This window comes from Lepidochelys kempii, chromosome 22, assembly GCF_965140265.1.
Source record: "Lepidochelys kempii isolate rLepKem1 chromosome 22, rLepKem1.hap2, whole genome shotgun sequence".
Classification (NCBI taxonomy): Eukaryota; Metazoa; Chordata; order Testudines; family Cheloniidae; genus Lepidochelys; species Lepidochelys kempii.
In genome coordinates, this window is record NC_133277.1 from 646,388 (window position 1) to 665,943 (window position 19,556).

At 51.5% G+C, this 19,556-nt stretch overlaps 3 non-coding genes across 3 annotated transcripts; 1 reads left to right on the forward strand and 2 right to left on the reverse strand.

Moving 5' to 3' along the window:
- Window positions 1-5,101: 5,101 nt before the first annotated feature.
- On the reverse strand, window positions 5,102-5,175 carry TRNAN-GUU (transfer RNA asparagine (anticodon GUU)). Its single transcript has one exon. It is a non-coding gene; the product is annotated as a tRNA-Asn (tRNA).
- A 3,827-nt stretch (window positions 5,176-9,002) lies between these two features.
- On the reverse strand, window positions 9,003-9,076 carry TRNAN-GUU (transfer RNA asparagine (anticodon GUU)). The gene has a single exon. It is a non-coding gene; the product is annotated as a tRNA-Asn (tRNA).
- A 10,126-nt stretch (window positions 9,077-19,202) lies between these two features.
- Window positions 19,203-19,284, forward strand: TRNAS-UGA (transfer RNA serine (anticodon UGA)). Its single transcript has one exon. It is a non-coding gene; the product is annotated as a tRNA-Ser (tRNA).
- The last annotated feature ends 272 nt before the right edge of the window (window positions 19,285-19,556 follow it).

Sequence of the window (19,556 nt, forward strand, 5' to 3'; positions counted from 1 at the left end):
CTGTGTCTGTCTGTATGCTGCTTTTGCCAGGGACAAAACAGGAATGGAGTCTTAGAACTTTTAGTAAGTAATCTAGCTAGGTATGTGTTAGATTATGATTTCTTTAAATGGCTGAGAAAAGAACTGTGCTGAATTCCTGTCTGTGTGTCTTTTTTGTAACTTAAGGTTTTGCCTAGAGGGCTTCTCTATGTTTTGAATCCAATTACCCTGGAAGGTATCTACCATCCTGATTTTACAGAGGTGATTCCTTTACTTCTATTAAAAGTCTTCTTGTAAGAAAACTGAATGCTTTTCCATTGTTCAAAGTTCCAAGGGTTTGGGTGTGTAGTCACCTATGCAAATTGGTGAGGATTTTTACCAAACCTTCCCCAGGAAGTGCGGTGCAAGGGTTGGGAGGATTTTGGGGGGAAAGACATGTCCAAACTACGTTTTCCCAGTAAACCCAGTTAGTTTGGTGGTGGCAGTGGAAATTCCAAGGGCAGAGGGTAAAATTAATTTGTACCTTGGGGAAGTTTTAACCTAAGCGGGAGAAGTAAGCTTAGGAGGTTTTCATGCAGGTCCCCACATCTGTACCCCAGAGTTCAGATTGGGGAAGGAACCTTGACAGATGCAGTTCGGATCCTGGGTGCAGGCTCTGGACTGGGGCAGGGGGTGAGTTTTCAAGCTCTGGGAGGGAGTTTGGCGGTGGGAGGGGGTATGTGGGGAGGATGTGTAGGCTATGGGAGGGGGTTTGGGGTCTGAGGGGTGCAGAGGAAGGGGATGCGGGCTCTGGTAGTGCCTTGGGGGAGGGACGGAGGGAAGGAGTATGTGTGGAGGGGGAGGGGGTGCACACTCTGGGAGGGAGTTTGGGGTCTGGGGGGATGTGGTGCAGGCTCTGGAGGGAGTTGGGGGTGGGAGGGGGGTATGTGGGGTGGGGAAGCAGGCTCTGGGAGGGGGTCAGAGGTGCGGCGCTTACCTCGGGCTCAAAGGCAGGGGGTTGCCTCCGCCCCCTGTTGCCCCGATGCACCACCCCCACAGCGTCCCATTGGCCGCAGGAGCACTCAGGGGGGGGCAGCATGTGGAGGCACAGGCCCCCCCTCCCACCCCGGGGCCACAGGGAGGGGCCGGTAGCCACTGGAGCAAGCAGGAAGATGCCGCTCAGCTCCGCTGCAGTGCTGGGACCCTTGGAGTGGGGCGGGGGGAACGTCTCGGGGCGGCAGGTGGGGCCAAGGGTGAAACCCAGCTCCAAAACTGCTGGAGCCCTGCGGGCCACATTGGGGAGGCTCACGGCCCGCAAATGACCCGGAGGCTGGGAGTTTGAGATCCCAGATATAATTGCTTCAGCCTTGCAGTTCACCAAGTCCAAAAGTAAACATCTCTTCAAATCCCAGGGAGCGAAGATCAGTCAATGTTCAGAGTCGTCCCACATGAAAGCACCACATTGTGGTTCTTGCTGGCCCCATCGTGTGGCCATCACCTTTCCCTCCTCTCCCTTAAAAGTTTTGGCATTTTTCATAGAAACTTTCTTCCCTCAGGAGAGACCTGGGAACCAGGGCTGCCAGCCAGACAAACACCTTTCAGAGAAGGTGTCCCTCTCCCGGTCAAAAAATGATCTCCCACCTTCAGTTCAGTGACACCTGAATTGTTCCTTCTCCCAGCGGAGCCCAAGGATTGAAAGCAGCAAAATCAAACTCCTCTGTATGGAGCAGGAACGCTCGGCTCTTTCTTCCTGCTGCTGCTGTTAGTCCGTGAAACAATAAGGCTGGAACGCAAGGCTGAGTTCACGCACCAGCGCCCTGAGACATTTCAGTGCCCCAGAGAAAACATGACCCCTGCTATTGGAATCCCTGAGTGGCTGAGATTTGAATGGGAAAGGGAGTGTGTGAATGGTCAAAGTTGGAAATGAACAGTCTACAGCAATGGCATTAACAAAAACACACTCTCATCTTCCTCCAGCCAGGTGGGAAATGGGCAGGAATTCTCGCTCTTCAGCCTGGACACAGGTGCGCAATGGCACAGCAGTGAGTGTGCTGGGGGAGCTGGTCTGTGCAAACCAGAGGGTGGGCTGCGTAGGGCACTCAAATGGCTCGGGACAGCCCTGAATGTGATCATGTGGTTTTCCCAAACACAGGCTTGATTCTCTTTCCCTGTTACTAGAAGGTCTCATTGGCTCTCTGCCCCCGCACAGCTGGGGAGTGGGGACATGTGGCCTTTTCCCCCAGCAAAAGGGTGATGCCTGCCTAGCGAGTAAGGGTCGGTTTGGGGGACCCTGCACTCCGGGCAGGCTAAGTTCAGATCTCTGCCCTTTACTCAGCCAAGAAGGAATGTTTTTCGCTAACTTCCCAAGTGGGCAAGTCCGTCCCCACAGAGCTGCCCCATGCTCCGCACTCCCTGAACCCGGGGAGAAGGGACCCTCTACGGCTGGAATCCCGCCTGGCTGGTGCCTTGAACCCGGGTCTGAGCCGACGCGAGAAAGGGAAGTGAGCGAGCGCAGAGCTCTCCAGTGCCACCTGCTGGAGAGCAGAGGGAATTGAGTGAGCGACATCCTGGCAAACCTGTTTCCTGAACTTTGTGACTTTGTCCTCACCCATAACTATTTTACATTTGGGGACAATGTATACCTTCAAAACAGTGGCACTGCTATGGGTACCCGCATGGCCCCACAGTATGCCAACATGTTTATGGCTGACTTAGAACAACGCTTCCTCAGCTCTCATCCCCTAATGCCGCCACTCTGCTTGCGCTACATTGATGACATCTTCATCAGATGGACTCATGGAAAAGAAGCCCTTGAGGAATTCCACCATGATTTCAACAATTTCCTTCCCACCATCAACCTCAGCCTGGACCAGTCCACACAAGAGATCCACTTCCTGGACACTACGGTACTAATAAGCGATGGTTTCAGAGTAACAGCCGTGTTAGTCTGTATTCACAAAAAGAAAAGGAGTACTTGTGGCACCTTAGAGACTAACACATTTATTTGAGCATGAGCTTTCGTGAGCTACAGCTCACTTCATCGGATGCATACCGTGGAAACTGCAGCAGACTTTATATACACAGAGATCATGAAACAATACCTCCTCCCACCCCACTGTCCTGCTGGTAATAGCTTATCTAAAGTGATCATCAAGTTGGGCCATTTCCAGCACAAATCCAGGTTTTCTCACCCTCCACTCCCCCACACACAAACTCACTCTCCTGAGGGGGTGAGAGAACCTGGATTTGTGCAGGAAATGGCCCACCTTGATTATCATGCACATTGTGTAGAGAGTTGTCACTTTGGATGGGCTATTACCAGCAGGAGAGTGAGTTTGTGTGGGGAGGGTGGAGGGTGAGAAAACCTGGATTTGTGCTGGAAATGGCCCAACTTGATGATCACTTTAGATCAGCTATTACCAGCAGGAGAGTGGGGTGGGAGGAGGTATTGTTTCATGATCTCTGTGTGTATATAAAGTCTGCTGCAGTTTCCACGGCATGCATCCGATGAAGTGAGCTGTAGCTCACGAAAGCTCATGCTCAAATAAATTGGTTAGTCTCTAAGGTGCCACAAGTACTCCTTTTCTTTTTGCTAATAAGCAATGGTCACATAAACACCACCCTATACTGGAAACCTAAAACCTCTCCAACGCATCGTCAAGGATCAACAACCTATCCTGAAGGACGACCCATCACTCTCACAGATCTTGGGAGACAGGCCAGTTCTTGCTTACAGACAGCCCCCCAACCTGAAGCAAATACTCACTAGCAACCACACACCACACAACAGAACCACTAACCCAGGAACCTATCCTTGCAACAAAGCCCATTGCCAACTGTGTCCACATATCTATTCAGGGGACACCATCATAGGGCCTAATCACATCAGCCACACTATCAGAGGCTCGTTCACCTGCACATCTACCAATGTGATATATGCCATCATGTGCCAGCAATGCCCCTCTGCCATGTACATTTGTCAAACTGGACAGTCTCTACGTAAAAGAATAAATGGACACAAATCAGACGTCAAGAATTATAACATTCAATAACCAGGTGGAGAACACTTCAATCTCTTTGGTCACTCGATTACAGACGTGAAAGTTGCAATTCTTCAACAAAAAACTTCAGAAACAGACTCCAATGAGAGACTGCTGAATTGGAATTAATTTGCAAACTGGATATAATTAACTTAGGCTTGAATAGAGGCTGGGAGTGGATGGGTCATTACACAAAGTAAAACTATTTCCCCATGTTTATCCCCTCCCTCCTGCAGACGTTTTTGTCAATTGCTGGAAATAGCCCATCTTGATTATCACTACAAAGGGTTTCCCCTCTCCCCGACTGCCCCCCCCCCCCCGCTCTCCTGCTGGTAATAGCTCACCTGTGAGCTCACAGTGATCACTCTGCTTACTGAGTGTATGGTAGCACCCATTGTTTCATGTTCTCTATGTATATAAATCTGTATTTTCCACTAAATGCATCTGATGAAGTGAGCTGTAGCTCACGAAAGCTTATGCTCAAATAAATTGGTTAGTCTCTAAGGTGCCACAAGTCCTCCTTTTCGTCCTGGCTAATTTAAATCTCACCTTGTTCTCTGCCTGCAGGCTGCCCTGGAGAGCTGGGGAGAGGCCTGAGTGTGGCTGTTCCTTATTTGCATATTAAAAGCGGCAGTTTGGGGCCATTGGGGTGAAATGTGAGTAAGTTTTGGGGCTGGGACCCACCTGTCTAGTGCAGGCGGTGCGGAGCCAGGCTGAGCAGAGCCTGCCCCTGGCAGGGTGTGTGGTCACCTTCAGCTGGGAGCAGGTTGCCCAGCTTGGGAAACGCGTGCCAAGGGTTTGCAGACAGGTAAAGGAGAGATTCTGTGTGTGTCAGTCTCTTGCAGCGTGGGGGTGGGGGCAGGAAGGGAAGGGAAGGGAAAGGAAATGTGCCCAGCTGAAGGTTTTGCACTTGGCCTTGAGGATTAAGCCCGAGCCCCCGGCATGGCTGCTGGGAGATGGGTTTCTGACTCGCATCCAGCGCACTCTGCGGGCCACCAGTTGAACCCCCTGAGGCCAAGAGAGTCGGGTTTGAGGTGGCAAAAAGGGGCCTTTGAGGCTCCCAGCACATCTTGAGGAGCAAGGAAATAGCAGGAGGTTACCAGCGTCCCTGGGTGGGCTCGAACCACCATCCTCTCGGTTAACAGCCGAACGCGCTGACCCATTGCGCCACAGAGACACCTAGAGACCTGGCTGCTGTTACCAAGGCTGTGCAGCCTGCAGATCTCCTGCCCACGCTAGAGCTTGCAAGGCGCTAGTCCGGACAGGACCGGATTCACCGTGGCACCAATGGCTCCACCGTGCCAGGCCCAAGCTCAGACGGGCCCATAACACTCGCTTCCTCCCCTCTCGCAGCGCTGCCGAAGTGGAGCCTCGGAGCAGCAGGGATCCAGCCTGGGAGCCGAGAGCCCACGGGGCCCTGGGAGCTGTAGTTCCTTGGCCAGCTCCCTGCCGAGAGAGCCAGCCCTGGAGCAGGGAAGGAACTACACTTCCCAGCATTCCCTTGGCCACTATCCACAGGAAAGGGAGTGGGGGGAGTGGGGAAGCTGAGACCCCATGCGCTGCAGCTTGCTGTGAATGGGGAGCTGGCTGCTCGAAGGGGGTGGCGCTGTGAATGGGGAACAAGTGTGCCCAAGGAGTAGAAGGCTTTGGTCCGGATGTCACCCTCAAAGATTTCCCCAGGCTGGACGAGGGATGCTGGTGTGACCTCGCCTGGCAGCCCCCAAAGGAGGAACTGGGTGGACTGAATGGACAGTGCCCCTCTCTGTCTGAAGCCTAGCAAGGGAGGTCTGTGGATCCCACAAGAAGTTAAAATGAAAAGTAGGGGAGGGGAGGCTCTACTCGAGGACCTGGGCAGCTGTAGATACAGTACCAGGCCCGTAGGAGGATTTCCATTCTGAGCCAGGGAAGCAGAAATTGGCTTTTCCTTTCTTGATTTATCCAATATTCAGAAAGGGAATCGAGCACCTGCCTTCCACATTTGAACACTCTCAAAACTCAGGAGTGCTCAAGCTCAATTTGGGCTGCTTGTTACTTCATTTCTCCCCAATCAAATATGCTGATCTACTGAAACGTGCTGTGGAAAAAGTAGGATAAAATTGAGCAACAAATGCTGGCATCTCCCCCGTGCTAACTCGGACTGGAATTGCTATTTTCAACAGCCATTGTCATTTCTTTTAGTGTTGATTGTTGAAAGGGAAGACAGTAATATTGCCCTGGCAAATTCCCCACAGAAACAAAGAGTGGAACAAAAGACTAACAAAAGCACCTCCCTTTTCCTCATTTATGTAGGACAGTCTTACGATATGGATCCAGATATCCTCCAATCACACAAGCTGAAAATTGTTCCACTTTACCGCAGTTCTGTAACCGTGCAGGGACCAGTCCCGTCTGTGTTCTGTGCACATCCAAAATTCCTCCTGAATTCAGAAGGGGCTAGTCTGGACAGGACCGGATTCACCGTGGCACCAATGGCTCCACCGTGCCAGGCCCAAGCTCAGATGAGGCCCATAACACTCGCTTCCTCCCCTCTCGCAGCTGCCGAAGTGGAGCCTCGGAGCAGCAGGGATCCAGCCTGGGAGCGGAGAGCCCACGGGGCCCTGGGAGCTGTAGTTCCTTGGCCAGCTCCCTGCCTAGAGAGCCAGGGAGCTTGCTTTTGTGACCACACTACCAGATATTTTCAGCCCTGGTAAGCGAAGCAGGTTTACATTTTGTAATTGGGCAGGAGGCCTCTCAGAAAAAGTTAGGTGTTGTAGGAGGTGTTGCTTATTCACTGGGGAATGTGAGACCTTCCTGTTACCATAGTAAACCAGTGCAGCACAGAATGCGCTTTGCTCCCAGAGTCGAGAATGGGGTGGGTCCTTTGATTCTATACACAGCCCATTAAGGATAATGGAAAGACTCCCACTCACTTCAACAAGCTTTGGACAGAACTGGTTATACACAGGGTAACTCCACTGTCTTCCCAGGGTCCTGGGCCCACTGCAGAGGGGGGCCATGTGAGCTTGTTGCAGAGCTGCTGCTCAGGGATGGGAACCTCCTGGTACCCCAGCCTCCAACATCATCCAGGCTGCACTTTCTGCACAACTACGTGCTAGCTGAGGGGTGCGTGGGAATTGGTGGCCTCTGCTGCAGGTGATGGGCATCTCAGCTACTTAAAGCCATGGCCTAGAGGAGGGAAGCACTTAACTTTAGAGTCTGAAGCTGCCTAGGGCCAGTGCTGAGGATTTAGAGGCCCTAGTGCTGCCGTTGCTAGGTTCAAGCATGCTCAGCCTTGGAATTGCCACCCCTCCCTTGACTAGTAGCTGCAGCTATCTCAGGCTGGCCTCTGACAATTGGCCCCATGGCTATAGTCAGAGAAGCTGCAGGTGGCTCTTTGACTACTGGGGCCATTAAGCTAGGAGCGGATAAAGAAAGTGGAATTAACCTCAAGGAACAGAGGTCACCCATAGGAAAGGAATGTCAAGGGGAGCAGGGAAAGAGGAAGCAGGTGAGGCTTGCAGTGGGAGAATAGTCCCAGCTGGTTGGGGAGCATCTCCAAAGTAGAAAGGAAACAAGCATGGGGAGAGGTGGTGGGGACCAGGCAGTAGACTAGCCTGTAGATGGGAGCAGAGGGAGAAAGGCTGGTGTCTTCAGATTCCCAAGGGCTAAGTCTTCACTTTGGGGAAATGCTGTTTGCAAGGGGCTTGCTCAAATGAGAGGATGGGCGCTGGGGAGGGGATTTGTCAGAACTGACCAGGTATCTGCTGGCTTTGGATCTTTGAGCTGAGAGTGGGACCACACACAGTGACTGGTGACATGGGGTGGCACTGGAGACGTGGCTATAGAAGGTCTGAATGAGGAAGGAGATAAATCTGTGGGGAGCTTCCCTGATCACTCTGAAAGTTCTGCTCACTGTGGACACTGGTAAACCCACATGGGTAGAGCGCAATGAGAAGAACTGGGGGCTGAGGGAGCTGTGTATGGTAATGCAGCTAGTCATGTAGAGGTGTGTGATCAAAATGAAAAATGTCTCTGAGATTCAGGACCGGGGACACTAGGGCACCAATTGCCCTGCCACACCAGACCCATGCTCGGAGCCCACAATGACGACATGGGGCCCACAAATATGTTTGGCACCAGGGCCCACAAAAGGTTAATTTCCCCCTAAATCCAGATGCTGGGGGCCATGGTTGAAGGCACAGCAGAGTGGCGCAGCGGCAGCGTGCTGGGCCCATAACCCAGAGGTCGGTGGATCGAAACCATCCTCTGCTAGGGATGCACTTGTTTCTTTTTGCTCTGGGCCTTCACGCGAGGCAGCGACCAGCAGAGCGCCAAGAGCCTAGGCCAGAGGTGGCTGAGGCTGGGCCTGCCAGGGAGCTCCCTGGCACCTCTGGCTGCCTGGGCTGAAGGCAAGAGGCCTGCATGTGGTGAGGGCTACTGTCCCAGCCTGAGACAGCCGTGCTTCCTCGTCCCCTTCTCCCACCGGCACCAGCAGGTGGCTGCTGCGTAGAACAGGAGGGAGGCTCTCGGGACACTACACAGCTCTGTGTGGCTGTCAGGGGAAAAAGCCGAGGCTCCCGACTCGACCTGCCATTGACTTGTGGGGCTCTGCGCTCCGTCAGCCGGGGCGGGCCAGGCTGCGGCCGGGACTCAGGCTGGGGCAGCATGGCCGTGCTTCCCTGACGAGGCATGAGGCGGGCCAAGGGCTTTGCGCAGCCAACAGGGAAGTGGGAGGGGGGCGTCTTGGAGCCGGCACGTCTTGTCCGTTTCTCCCTTGCCGCTTGAGTGGAGGCGGGAAGGGAGCGAAACATGCCAGGTTCAAGGTTTTGCACTCTGCCATGAGGATTGAGCCCAAGCCCCTGGCGTGGCTGTTGGGAGATGGGTTTCTGAGTCACATCCAGCACACTCTGAGGGCCACCAGCTGAAACCGCTGAGGCCAAGAGGGGCAGTTTTCAGGTGGCAAAAGGGAAACTTTGAGGCTCCCAGCAGGTCTTGAGGAGCAAAGAAGTAGCACAGGGTTACCACCGTTCCTGGGTGGGCTCAAACCACCAGCCTTTCGGTTAACAGCCGAATGCGCTGACCCCTTGCGCCACAGAGACACCTAGAGACTGATGTGCTGTTACCAAAGTTGCTGCCTAGCAGCCTGCGTGTGTGGGGCAGAGTGTTGGGGTGCGGGAGGCAGTGAGGGGTGCAGGCCCTGGGAGGGAGCTTGGTGCAGGAGGGGGCTCCAGACTGGGCAGGGTGTTGGGGTGTAGGAGGAGCTGTGGGGTGTAGGATCTGGGGGGGAATTTGGATGCAGGAGGGGTTCCGTGCTGGGCACAGTGTTGGGAGGGAGCCCCAGGCTGTGGTTTGGGGTGCAGGCTCCAGCTGGGAGGTGCTTACCACAGGTGACTCCCAGTCAGGAGCTGGCTGCTGGCACATCTGTGCGAGAGGGGGAGGGAGGGGGGCAGCGGGTCTCCGTGCGCTGACCACACCTGCAAGCGCCACCCCTACAGCTGCCATTGGCCAGTTCCAAGCCAATGGGAGCTGCGGGGACAGTTCTGGGGGTGGGGGCAGTGCGTGGAGCTGCCTCACCCCCACTTTCCCTGCAGGGACCAGAGATGTGCTAGCAGCCAGCCGGGTCTGGAAGGGGCCCAGGGCCAGGGCAGACACGCAGCCTCTGAGCCCCACTGTGCTGCTGGACTTTTAGCAGCCCAGAGATCGGGATCGACTGGCCGAGGCTCCAGGATCAACCAGTCAAACGCAATTGACGGGTGGTGAACACTGTTATAAGAATATCAGGGTTGGAAGGGACCTCAGGAGGTCATCTAGTCTAACCTCCTGTGCAAAGCAGGACCAATCCCCAATTTTTGGCCCAGATCCCTAAATGGCCCCCTCAAGGATTGAACTCACAACCCTGGGTTTAGCAGGCCAATGATCAAACCACTGAGCTATCCCTCCACCCCAAAAAGTAAACTGAAATGGCCACACAATGGTGTCAGAGGCTAAGAAATAAAAAGCCCCAAGATCCCTCACTCCTCATTGACTGTGAACAGGGGTTTATTTCAAATCCCTTTAGTTCTGTGGCTGGTAAAATATAAGGTTCAAGCGATTTCAAGAGTTGTGACAGTGGGTTCTGGGTGCTGTAACCGTATCTCAGACTGAATAATGATTTTCTAATGATTTAGAAGTGTGAGCAACAAGGATGATGTCATGGTGGGAGTCTGCTATAGACCACCGGACCAGGGGGATGAAGTGGATGAGGCTTTCTTCCGGCAACTCATGGAAGTTACTGAATCGCAGGCCCTGGTTCTCATGGAGACTTCAATCACCCTGATATCTGCTGGGAGAGCAATGCAGCAGTGCACAGACAATCCAGGAAGTTTTTGGAAAGGGTAGGGGACAATTTCCTGATGCAAGTGCTGGAGGAACCAACTAGGGGCAGAGCTCTTCTTGACCTGCTGCTCACAAACCAGGAGGAATTAGTAGGGGAAGCTAAAGAGGATGGGAATCCGGGAGGCAGTGACCATGAGATGGTAGAGTTCAGGATCCTGACACAGGGAAGAAAGGAGAGCAGCAGAATACGGACCCTGGACTTCAGAAAAGCAGACTTTGACTCCCTCCGGGAACTGATGGGCAGGATCCACTGGGAGAATAACGTGAGGGAGAAAGGAGTCAAGGAGAGTTGGCTGTATTTTAAAGAATCCTTATTGAGGTTACAGGGACAAACCATCCCAATGTGTAGAAAGAATAGTAAATATGGCAGGCGACCAGCTTGGCTTCACAGTGAAATTCTTACTGATCTTGAACACAAAAAAGAAGCTTACAAGAAGTGGAAGATTGGACAAATGACCAAGGAAGAGTATAAAAATATTGCTCGTGAAATCAGGAAGGCCAAATCACACCTGGAGTTGCAGCTAGCAAGAGATGTTAAGAGTAACAAGAAGGGTTTCTTCAGGCATGTTAGCAACAAGAAGAAAGTCAAGGAAAGTGTGGGCCCCTTACTGAATGAGGGAGGCAACCTAGTGACAGAGGATGTGGAAAAAGCTAATGTACTCAATGCTTTTTTTGCCACTGTCTTCACAAACAAGGTCAGTTCCCAGACTACTGCACTGGGCAGCAGAGCATGGGGAGGAGGTGACCAGCCCGCTGTGGAGAAAGAAGTGGTTTGGGACTATTTAGAAAAGCCGGACGAGCACAAGTCCATGGGGCCGGATGCGCTGCCTCCAAGAGTGCTAAAGGAGTTGGTGGATGTGATTGCAGAGCCATTGGCCATTATCTTTGAAAACTCATGGTGAACAGGGGGAGGTCCCAGACAACTAGAAAATGGCGAATGTAGTGCCCATCTCTAAAAAAGGGAAGAAGGAGGATCCTGGGAACTACAGGCCAGTCAGCCTCACCTAAGTCCCTGGAAAAATCATGGAGCAGCTCCTCAAGGAATCAATTCTGAAGCACTTAGAGGAGAGGAAAGTGATCAGGAACAGTCAGCATGGATTCACCAAGGGCAAGTCATGCCTGACTAATCTAATTACCTTCTATGATGAGATAACTGGCTCTGTGGATGAGGGGAAAGCAGTGGACGTGTTGTTCCTTGACTTTAGCAAAGCTTTTGACACGGTCTCCCACAGTATACTTGCCAGCAAGTGAAAGAAGTATGGGCTGGATGAATGGACTATAAGGTGGATAGAAAGTTGACTAGATTGTTGGGCTCAACGGGTAGTGATCAATGGCTCCATGTCTAGCTTGGCAGCCAGTATCAAGTGGAGTACCCCAAGGGTCAGTCCTGGGGCCGGTTTTGTTCAATATCTTCATAAATGATCTGGAGGATGGTGTGGATTGCACCCTCAGCAAATTTGCAGATGACACTAAACTGGGAGGAGAGGTAGATATGCTGGAGGTTAGGGATAGGATACAGAGGGCCCTAGACAAATTAGAGGATTGGGCCAAAAGAAATTTGATGAGGTTCAACAAGGACAAGTGCAGAGTCCTGCACTTAGGACGGAAGAACCCAATGCACCGCTACAGACTGGGGACCGAATGGCTAGGCAGCAGTTCTGCAGAAAAGGACCTAGGGTTGACAGTGGACGAGAAGCTGGATGTGAGTCAACAGTGTGCCCTTGTTGCCAAGAAGGCCAATGGCATTTTGGGATGTATAAGTAGGGGCATAGCGAGCAGATCGAGGGACGTGATCGTTCCCCTCTATTCGACATTGGTGAGGCCTCATCTGGAGTACTGTGTCCAGTTTTGGGCCCCACACTACAAGAAGGATGTGGAAAAATTGGAAGGAGTCCAGCGGAGGGCAACAAAACTGATTAGGGGACTGGAACACATGACTTATGAGGAGAGGCTGAGGGAACTGGGATTGTTTAGTCTGCGGAAGAGAAGAATGAGGGGGGATTTGATAGCTGCTTTCAACTACCTGAAAGGGGGTTCCATAGAGGATAGATATAGACTGTTCTCAGTGGTAGCTGTTGACAGAACAAGGAGTAGTGGTCTCAAGTGGCAGTGGGGGAGGTTTAGGTTGGATATTAGGAAAAACTTTTTCACTAGGAGGGTGGTGAAACACTGGAACGCGTTACTTAGGGAGGTGGTGAAATCTCCTTCTTTCAAAGTTTTTAAGGTCAGGCTTGACAAAGCCCTGGCTGGGATGATTTAGTTGGGGACTGGTCCTGCTTTGAGCAGGGGGTTGGACTAGATGACCTCCTGAGGTCCCTTCCAACCCTGATATTCTATGATTCTATGATTTTATATCTGATTCCTGGCAGCTTCCCAAAAGCAAACCCAATTGGTTCTTCCCTACAATTGGTGATCCTGGGCAGCAGGGGATCCCCTTCATCTGCTGGGGAACCTCTCTGGGTCCCACTGTCAGTTCTCCTCGAATTTCCAGCACTTCAGGTGCTTCTGACTCCTTGGGGAGGTTTTCCTTGCAAGGTCTGTGTGTGAATCTTTCTGTGTAGGAAGCAAAGAGTGTGGGACTGTCACTGAGCTGAAGGAGGGAAATGGTTAATTGAGAGAGATGGCTGAAGAATAAAATAGTCCCAGAAGCAGAGGTGCTGGAATGCGGGGGAGGGAGTGGGTCCTGGCTCCCAACTGTTAAAGGTTGGGGAGACTATGCCCTCCAACTCTTTACCGGCCCTAAGGACAAGGGATTGCAGGAGAGGATGGAGAGGAGCAAGCGGGGGCTGGGGTCTTGGGGAGATGGGGCAATGCAGGGTTGGGATCTTGAGGGCATGGGGGGGGCTCAGGGGGATGGGGGGGCCACAGTTTGCGTGCCTGTGGCCCCCACACTTTTAGGGGACTTCCACAGCTCCAGCCCACAAGGATGACAAAAGATTAGCAGGCTACTGTTTTAGGTGCTCAGCGCCCACTGGCAGCCAGCTCCTGCCCGCACCCCCCACTTGCTAGCTGGCCTGACCCACAACCTCCTCCTCTTCTCCTTCAGCTCCTCCCACCTGCCAGTGATCAGGTGTGTGGGAGGAGGGGGGAGAGGAAGAAATAGGGCGGCATGGCAAAATACTGGACAGGGGTGGGGAGCAGGGCCTGAGATGGAGCAGGGGTCAAGCAAACCCCAGGAACTCTCAAAGTCAGCACCTCTGAGTACAGAAGCCTCCCCTGTGTTATACCAGTAAAATAAAAACCAGCAGGATCTTATTAAAGGGGAAAAGGCAAAATGCCACATTTATTGTGAATACAGAAAGAATCATAGTAAGCAGTTAGTTATAGTTATAACATTCCATTCAATTTTATATTTATTCTCACATTCATTCATACAAACACACACACACACACAGGTTCTGCAAGGTTGTTATTATAGTTACCAGCCTTAGAGTTGCTCATGCCAAGCCACTGGCCAGGTGGCCTGAACATGAGGAGGGAGCAGGGCTTGTCAGATGCTCATCTGATGCTCCTGGAAGTTCGTTTGTAGAATCAGACCCCAAAGTTCTCACTTTGTAGAGTCCATTTTTATAGGAATTTCTTCCTATGCCAGTCTATGGGAATTGCTTCATCATGCTGTTGCTGAATCAATCAGCATATGGTACATTCCTGACGGCTCTGTGCTGCCAGATGTTATCTTGTTCTTTGGTTCTCCCATCCTTGAGGCTGTTGGGTGGATTCCAGTCTGCCCTCCAGGGGTCCTCCGGTTGTTTCCACTTGACGCCTTCTTCAGCCGATGGACGCTGGATTCTTAGACTGGCACCTCCCTGATCATTCAGTTATTATCCACACCAAGCATCCATCCACATACATCCTCTATCTCTATTTTAATCACAATTGTTGACAAAGCGAGATGAATACAACAAAAGGGCGGGGAGTCTCTGGGTGCTGTTTCTGTTCTTACAGAGTATTGCTTTGAGTCTCTCTCTCTGTGTGAGTATATGTTGTTACAAAGAATTGCTTTGAGAATAGACTCTGTCTTAGAATGTACTCACACAATTAGCAGCTTGCAACTTTCACACAGAGAGGGAGAGAAACAGTTCCAAAAACCAAGAGACCTCTTAATCAGCAATACCCTGGAATTTAAACTATGGGGAATCAAACTCATTTGTGATTTTAATACAGAACTTCTTTAATATGATCCAACACCTGAGTCTGAGCTACCAGGATCCCTGCCACAGAGCAGGGTGCACAAGTCTCAGCCTCCCTTTCCCACACATGGCTCTGGACACCACCAGGAATGATTTGGCTCCTGGCACGCAAGAGCTGAGTTACCTGGACAGGGGCTTGAACCCTGGTCCCGCCCATTAAAAGCCTGATGTTCTGTGGACTGAGCTGGCCAGGCTTGCTGAGATCCTCTCCCCATCCTCTTTTTCTCCATGCCCACTGCCGATTCCTCCTCCTCTTCCTCCCTCCTGCACCTCAGGGTCAATAAATCTCTGCACCTAGACAGCTGGCCCGCCTGCTGTACCCCAATCCCCCATGCCTAAGCCTTCCTGCCAAAGTCCTGCACCTGGCTCCATAGAATTAAGTCTCACGTCTCACTGGGAACTCGACTTCTTGTGCCCAGAGAGTCTCTGCCCCCCTCAGTAGCTGACCAGAGAAACACAGTATCCACCTTTTCCAAAGAAGTGCTTGGAAAGGCTTTTCTCATGTGGCCTAATGGATAAGGTGTCTGACTTCTGATCAGGCAATTGAGGGCTCAAGTCCCTTTGCAGTTGGGCTTGTGCAGTTTTCCCTTTGTGCTGAAAGTCCTGCTTTCTTCAGGACTGAAACCTATTCTTGGCCTCTCAGGGCAATGCTCTGGCTTCAGCTAGAACCCTGGGAATGAGTTGGGGGTTGGGCATCATAAAGGCTAGGAAGTGAGCTCCAGGTGCATCCAGTCTAGCTCTCAGGGTTCCTACCCCACTCTGAACTCTAGGGTACAGACGTGGGGACCCACATGAAAGACCCCCTAAGCTTATTCTTATGAGCTTAGGTTAAAAACTTCCCCAAGGTACAAACTTTGCCTTGTCCTTGAACAGTATGCTGCCACCACCAAGCATTTTAAACAAAGACTAGGGAAATAGCCCACTTGGAGACATATTCCCCCAAACTATCCCCCTAAGCCTTACACACCCCCTTTCCTGGGGAGGCTTGAGAATAATATCCTCACCAATTGGTTACAAAATCATGAAATAGCCAAACCCCTGCATCTTGGAACAATGGGAAAACCAGTCAGATTCTTAAAAGAAGGATTTTATGAAAAAAAAGGAAGGTAAAAATCATCTCTGTAAAATCAAGTTGGAAAATACTTTACAGGGTATTCAGATTCAAAACACAGAGGATCCCCCTCTGGGCAAAACCTTAAAGTTACAGAAAACAGAAGTAAACCTCCCTCTTAACACAGGGAAAATTCACATAAAACAAAAGATAAACCAATCCGCCTTGCCTGGCTTACCTTTGCTGGTTGCAATATTGGAGACTTGGATTAGGATGGGTTGGAGAAGGTGGCTTTGTGTCTGGCCTCTCTCAGTCCCAAGAGAGAACAACACCTAAACAAAAAGCACAAAACAAAAGCCTCCCCCTCCCCACACACACAAGATTTGAAAGTATCTTGTCCCCTTATTGGTCCTTTGAGTCAGGTGCCAGCCAGGTTATCTGAGCTTCTTAACCCTTGACAGGTAACAGGATGTTGCCTCTGGCCAGGAGGGATTTTCCAGCACTGTATTCAGAAAGGTGGTTACCCTTCCCTTTTATGTATATTTATGACACTAGCCTTTGCCATTCCTGACTTGCCAAAGTAAATGGGCAGATGCCCGGGCTAGTGTGTAGAGCAGTTTCCCTCCTCCAAATGTGCGGTTGTCCCTGTGTTTGAGGGGGCTAAATTGCGCCTTGGGAGCTGGGTGTTTCTCTGCTTCTCACCAGCTGGGGAAAAGCCTCTTGGGGTAAAATCTCCTGCCCCGCTGCAACAGTGAGCACCTGGAGTGGGAACGGTCAAAGGCCCCACTGGCGGGGCTGGCCCTGCTTTCCTATCATCTTCTGATGTTGGCCACTGAGCATCAGCAGCCGCCCCGCATGCTGGTTGCCTGGTGGCCTTCAGTGGGTGTTTGGCATGGCAGGGAACAGGCTGGCCAGGTGTCTTTATGCCCGTCTGCTGGCACACATAGACATGGTCTTCCCCTCCTCTTGCCCTACCCTCAGTTGCTCTGTGGCTTGTAAACCTTCCCTTGGAGCTGTCAACTCCAGCCACCTCTGCTCTAGCTGCCCAGAGGAGGAGAGGTGTTCTGGGCTCCATCCTGGGTCTCTTCCTCCCTCCTGCCTGGCCTTGACTATGAAGCCTGGCCCTGGCACTCCTTTTCTCATGCACCATGTGGGCAAGAGGAAAAGTTTGACAGCAAGCACAAGGGCCAAACTTGTGGGCATCAGGTGAAGCAGTGAGAAGCCCAAACTTCAGGTCAAACCACAGGCATCAGTAGCCAGAGTGGCAAGCTCTAGAGCCCCAACAGCCAGGAGGCTGTGCACAAAGGTGGTTTGGGGATCAAAGATTGAGCAGGAGTCAGGAGATGAAGAATCACAGGATGGGCAGAGCTCTGGGCTCGGCTTGACCCCTCCCAACTCAGGAGGCTGATGAAGAGCAGAGCCTTGTAGATGTGTGAAATCTACCCTGCACTCGGTAAAGGGAGGGACCTCTGTGTCTTTTGAGCTGGGATTGTATTTTCCACAGGGCAAAATGATTGGCAGAAGCCATTTGCTTAAAGAAAACCAGTGCTCCAGGTGAGGTTTGAATTCACAACCTCAGCACTATTCCAGACAGGACTGCTCTATAACTACTATGTGCTAACCCATTGCACCAGTGGAACCCCTAGTTAGGGGCTTGTCTCCTTGTTCCATGGATGTATGTATGGATGAGGGGGTTGCATTAGCTAAAACAAATCCATATTAAATGCTGCAGGACGGCAGCAACAGAGGTGGGGAGCCTCCTTCCGTGTGATCGAGCTGGTTCCCACCTTCCGCTGCTGAGGGGAAGGTTGGTGCTTTGAGCCACCCGGTGCTGGAACTTCTCCTGGGTGAGGTTAATGAGACTCTGAAGAAGTGAAGGGAAGAATTTTCTATTCCGGCCGATCTCCAGCTGTCTCCTGTGGCCCTTCAGGCTCTCTGCTCCCCTGTTGGGGTGATGCAGAGGAAACTCCCGACCTGGGTGAGTCACGGAGAGGCTGTGTCCCATGCCATGTGTGTGTGGGAGAAGGGTAGGGTAGGGTTGGGGTGGGCTCCAGGGGAAAAGGTTGGGTGTGACAGTGTGTGGGAGAGAGGGAAGGGTGTGTTTCTTAGGATATAAATGAGGGCAAACACAGGGGTAGTGACAGTGAAGCCCCGGGTCTGAGTGTTATGACCCTGTGCGGTTCTGCCATTCACCTTCCCCTCCTGTGGTCTCAGCTATCATTGAATCCAGCATTTTTCACCTGTCATCGTCCTAGAGGTGTCACACATGCCCCAAATACAGAGTGTCCCTCTTGGAGACGAGAGGACTGGAGCGGATTTCAGCTGCTGGACAGCTCTGCTGGGTTTTCTACATTCGCAAGGGGAACTGCTGAGTGTTTTCATTCATTTCAAGCATCCCCATTCAGCGGACTCCTGAACACACTGGAGATGGGTCTGGAAATCGATTTTCACTTGAAAAAGTTTTTAAAGAGAGTCATTTGGATTTGAACTAGGAACCCATTGCCCTCCAGGCAAATATTCACCTAATGAGCTACACTCTCAGCAAAGACTGCCCTGTGTAGTCCAGAGCAGGAACAGCTTTGAACCTGTGGGTTAGTAAACTTTATCTGTATACAAACCCCACGGCTTAAAAAACCCCCACACCTACTCTGTGTCACCAGAGCACAACAACTTTCCTTGGAGCGCACACTGCTCCCCAGCTCCGTGCCCTTCAATCTCCCCAGCATTGCTCCAATGCCTTAAAGGAACAGGGCACAGGTAACTCGAACCTCTTCATCCCGATAGGTTTAATGTCCAAATAATTCCATGGAGACCAGAAGCGCAGAGCTCCTCTGAGTGTCAGCCCTATCTCGGTGTCGGTCCCCAGCAGTGAGTGTGGCCTACAATGGAGAGGTCACTTTTTTATAGTTTGAACATTTGTGGTTTCCGGTAGAATTATTGTCTCTCATACGGCAGACCTGGTTTTCATTCGTAGCCAGTGAAGAGCTGAGTATTATTGTCCAATGTAGAAGTTACAGAATTTAAACTAGGAAGAACGGTCAATTTTACCATCATTTCACACCTTTACATCCAAACACAATGACTTTCTGAATGACCCATCCTCGTTCAACCAGAAGATGTTGGGGGTGGGATGTAGGAGTCACTGGGGAAAAGACAGAGACACAATTTCCTTTGCACAGATCCATGAACAGCAAAACTTCCCTATGTGTCCTGTCTGAGACAGGGCATTCAACTCCAGTGAACCCTTCTCTCCTGCAATGGCAATGGTCAGACAGAGGGGATGTGGCCACCTGCATCCCTGACAGGGAGATATTGGCTTGGCTCTTTCTTTATGCTGCTCTTGTTAGTCCATGAAACATCAAGGATGGAATGCAAGGCTGAGTTCATGCACCAACCCCCTGAAAAATGTCCATGCCCCAGAGAAATCCTGACCCCTGCTATTGGAATGACGTGCTGGAGATTTGACTAGGAAAGGGACTGTCTGAATTGTCAGTGTGGGGAATGAACAATGATCTACAGCAATGTCTGCAGGGGAAGTGGATCTGAGCAATTTGAAGTGACAATTCTGTGAGAACTGAATCATAGTGTAGTGAAATAGCCATACATCATGTAGTTGTGGCCGAGTGGTTAAGGCGATGGACTTGAAATCCATTGGGGTCGCCCCGCGCAGGTTCAAATCCTGCCAACTACGGAAGGACAAAAGTGTTATGATTATTGCAATCTTAGTGCCGCAGCATGCGAACTGGAGCAAGATCTGGTCTCACTCTGAGGTTGTCTACACTTAATACGCTGCTGTGACACTGCGATAGCACTTTGGAGTAGACAGTTGCTACAGCGAGTGGAGGGGTTTTCCCATCGCTGTAATAGTTACATTGACAGGACAATTCTTCCTTCTATTTAGCTCTATCTAACCAGGGCTTAGGTCAGCTTAACTATATTGGTTTGGGGGTGTGGATTTTTCAC